This window comes from Camellia sinensis, unplaced genomic scaffold (genome assembly GCF_055761805.1).
Source record: "Camellia sinensis isolate YWXY unplaced genomic scaffold, ASM5576180v1 Unanchor6, whole genome shotgun sequence".
NCBI classification, from domain to species: Eukaryota; Viridiplantae; Streptophyta; class Magnoliopsida; order Ericales; family Theaceae; genus Camellia; species Camellia sinensis.
This window is the reverse complement of record NW_028129474.1, coordinates 14425605-14430000: the sequence shown is the minus strand read 5'-3', so window position 1 is coordinate 14430000 and position 4396 is coordinate 14425605.

The following is a 4396-nucleotide window of genomic DNA, read 5'->3' as shown; positions in this document are numbered from 1 at the left end:
ATGCTGCCGGCCAAGGCCGCGGCATGCCATGCTGCCGGCCAAGGCCGCGGCATGCCATGTTCCTGGCCAAGGCCGTGGCATGGCATGCTGCTGGCCAAGGCCGTGGCATTACATGCTGGCCAAGGCCGGGGCATGGCAAGCTGCTGGCCAAGGTCGTGGCATGGCAAGCTGCTGGCCAAGGCCGGGGCATAGCATGCTGCTGGCCATGGCCGTGGCATGACAAGCTTGCCAAGGCCGGGGCATGGCGTGCTGCTGGCCAAGGCTTTGGCATGCCATGTTGCTGGCCAAGGCCGTGGCATGGCATGCTGCTGGCCAAGGCCGTGGCATGGCATGCTGCTGGCCAAGGCCGTGGCATGGCATGCTGCTGGCCAAGGCCGTGGCATGGCATGCTGCTGGCCAAGGCCGTGGCATGACATGCTTGCCAAGGCCAAGGCATGGCATGCTGCTGGCCAAGGCTTTGGCATGCCATGTTGCTGGCCAAGGCTGTGGCATGGCATGCTGCTGGCCAAGGCTGTGGCATGGCATGCTGCTGGCCAAGGCCGTGGCATGGCATGCTGCTGGCCAAGGCCGGGGCATGGCATGCTGCTGGCCAAGGCCGTGGCATGGCATGCTGCTGGCCAAGGCCGTGGCATGACATGCTTGCCAAGGCCAAGGCATGGCATGCTGCTGGCCAAGGCTTTGGCATGCCATGTTGCTGGCCAAGGCTGTGGCATGGCATGCTGGCCTAGGCCAACGTGCCACCGCCACCGCCGCGGGCAGCCACTCGACGCATCCCGTGCTTGGCTATGTAGTTTCGATGCCACAAGCCAATGCCACAAGCCAAGCGATGGCATGTGCCAAGCGCCCGCCTAGGCATAGGTGTGGCCTGTGGCCTGGCCATGCTGGCCAGCCTTAAGGGAGGTGCCCCCCCCTTATAATAGCCTGTTAAGCCCTTTTCAATCTGGCAGGAGGAAACATCAAGCATGTTCGAGGAGTCATAATGGGGTTTTTTTAAAAAGTAATGGTTTTTTGCCAAAACTTTCAACATGAAAGTTGTATGAAATAATTTAATACACCATAAAAAAAATTATAAAAAAATATTTGGCCACCGGAATATTTTATTTTAATTTATTTCAATTTTAATACTTAAAAAATAATAAAAATTACTAAAAATACTCAAAAAATTCTAGAAAAATTCCAACAATTATAAGATGAGGCACTAGTAATTATAGTAATTTTTTTAATTATTTTTTTATTTTTAATTTATTTTAATATAATTTTTATGAGTAAATAAATAATTAAAAAGCCCGACGAACGTGCAAAAACTCTTAGAGAAACCCAGCAAGCATCGGATAGCTCGAATGCAAATAACAAACGCAACAGGCAACTTCCGAGGGACATACTTTTCCCAACAAGCTTCCACTGGGGAAAGCACTAGCAACGGGTTCGCAAGTCAAAGGCAACCAAACGGCTATTACCCGAGGGACAAGCATTTCGCAGGGCAACATATACGTAAGTCAAAGCCAAACCAAATGGCAATTACACGAGGGACAGGATTGCTTGCCAAGGGCGTGGCATGCGATGTTCTAGCCCAAGGCAAAGGCACGCCACGCTGCGGGACAAGGCCGTGGCAAGACATGCGGCTGGCCTTGGCCTTGGCATGGCATGCCGCCGGCTTTGGCTGGGCTGCGTTGGCCTTGCCATGGAATGTTGCTGGCTTCGGATGGGCTGCCTTGGCCTTGGCCTTGGCCGTGGCATGGCATGCTGCTGGCCTTGGCCTTGGCCTTGGCATGGCATGCTGGCGGCTTTGGCTGGGCTGCCTTGGCCGTGGCATGGCATGCTGCTGGCCTTGGCCTTGGCATGGCATGCTGCTGGCTTTGGCTGGGCTGCCTTGGCCGTGGCATGCCATGCTGCTGGCCTTGGCCTTGGCATGGCATGCTGCTGGCTTTGGCTGGGCTGCCTTGGCCGTGGCATGGCATGCTGCTGGCCTAGGCCTTGGCATGGCATGCTGCTGGCTTTGGCTGGGCTGCCTTGGCCGTGGCATGGCATGCTGCTGGCCTAGGGCTTGGCATGGCATGCTGCTGGCTTTGGCTGGCAGCCTTGGTCGTGGCATGGCATGCTGCTGGCCTTGGCCTTGGCATGGCATGCCGCCGGCTTTGGCTGGGCTGCGTTGGCCGTGGCATGGCATGCTGCTGGCCTTGGCCTTGGCATGGCATGCTGCTGGCTTTGGCTGGCCTGCCTTGGCCGTGGCATGGCATGCTGCTGGCCTAGGCCTTGGCATGGCATGCTGCTGGCTTTGGCAGGCCTGCGTTGGCCGTGGCATGGCATGCTGCTGGCCTAGGCCATGGCATGGCATGCTGCTGGCTTTGGCTGGGCTGCGTTGGCCGTGGCATGGCATGCTGCTGGCCTTGGCCTTGACATGGCATGCTGCTGGCTTTGGCAGGCCTGCCTTGGCCGTGGCATGGCATGCTGCTGGCCTAGGCCTTGGCATGGCATGCTGCTGGCTTTGGCTGGGCTGCCTTGGCCGTGGCATGGCATGCTGCTGGCCTTGGCCTTGGCATGGCATGCTGCTGGCTTTGGCTGGGCTGCCTTGGCCGTGGCATGGCATGCTGCTGGCCTAGGCCTTGGCATGGCATGCTGCTGGCTTTGGCTGGGCTGCCTTGGCCGTGGCATGGCATGCTGCTGGCCTAGGCCTTGGCATGGCATGCTGCTGGCTTTGGCTGGGCTGCCTTGGCCGTGGCATGGCATGTTGCTGGCCTTGGCCTTGGCATGGCATGCTGCTGGCTTTGGCAGGCCTGCCTTGGCCGTGGCATGGCATGCTGCTGGCCTAGGCCTTGGCATGGCATGCTGCTGGCTTTGGCTGGGCTCCCTTGGCCGTGGCATGGCATGCTGCTGGCCTTGGCCTTGGCATGGCATGTTGCTGGCTTTGGCTGGGCTGCCTTGGCCGTGGCATGGCATGCTGCTGGCCTAGGCCTTGGCATGGCATGCTGCTGGCTTTGGCTGGGCTGCCTTGGCCGTGGCATGGCATGCTGCTGGCCTTGGCCTTGGCATGGCATGCTGCTGGCTTTGGCTGGGCTGCCTTGGCCGTGGCATGGCATGCTGCTGGCCTAGGCCTTGGCATGGCATGCTGCTGGCTTTGGCTGGGCTGCCTTGGCCGTGGCATGGCATGCTGCTGGCCTTGGCCTTGGCATGGCATGCTGCTGGCTTTGGCTGGGCTGCCTTGGCCGTGGCATGGCATGCTGCGGGCCTAGGCCTTGGCATGGCATGCTGCTGGCTTTGGCTGGGCTGCCTTGGCCGTGGCATGGCATGCTGCTGGCCTTGGCCTTGGCATGGCATGCTGCTGGCTTTGGCTGGGCTGCCTTGGCCGTGGCATGGCATGCTGCTGGCCTAGGGCTTGGCATGGCATGCTGCTGGCTTTGGCTGGCAGCCTTGGTCGTGGCATGGCATGCTGCTGGCCTTGGCCTTGGCATGGCATGCCGCCGGCTTTGGCTGGGCTGCGTTGGCCGTGGCATGGCATGCTGCTGGCCTTGGCCTTGGCATGGCATGCTGCTGGCTTTGGCTGGCCTGCCTTCGCCGTGGCATGGCATGCTGCTGGCCTAGGCCTTGGCATGGCATGCTGCTGGCTTTGGCTGGCCTGCGTTGGCCGTGGCATGGCATGCTGCTGGCCTAGGCCATGGCATGGCATGCTGCTGGCTTTGGCTGGGCTGCCTTGGCCGTGGCATGGCATGCTGCTGGCCTTGGCCTTGACATGGCATGCTGCTGGCTTTGGCAGGCCTGCCTTGGCCGTGGCATGGCATGCTGCTGGCCTAGGCCTTGGCATGGCATGCTGCTGGCTTTGGCTGGGCTGCCTTGGCCGTGGCATGGCATGCTGCTGGCCTTGGCCTTGGCATGGCATGCTGCTGGCTTTGGCTGGGCTGCCTTGGCCGTGGCATGGCATGCTGCTGGCCTAGGCCTTGGCATGGCATGCTGCTGGCTTTGGCTGGGCTGCCTTGGCCGTGGCATGGCATGCTGCTGGCCTAGGCCTTGGCATGGCATGCTGCTGGCTTTGGCTGGGCTGCCTTGGCCGTGGCATGGCATGTTGCTGGCCTTGGCCTTGGCATGGCATGCTGCTGGCTTTGGCAGGCCTGCCTTGGCCGTGGCATGGCATGCTGCTGGCCTAGGCCTTGGCATGGCATGCTGCTGGCTTTGGCTGGGCTGCCTTGGCCGTGGCATGGCATGCTGCTGGCCTTGGCCTTGGCATGGCATGTTGCTGGCTTTGGCTGGGCTGCCTTGGCCGTGGCATGGCATGCTGCTGGCCTAGGCCTTGGCATGGCATGCTGCTGGCTTTGGCTGGGCTGCCTTGGCCGTGGCATGGCATGCTGCTGGCCTTGGCCTTGGCATGGCATGCTGCTGGCTTTGGCTGGGCTGCCTTGGCCGT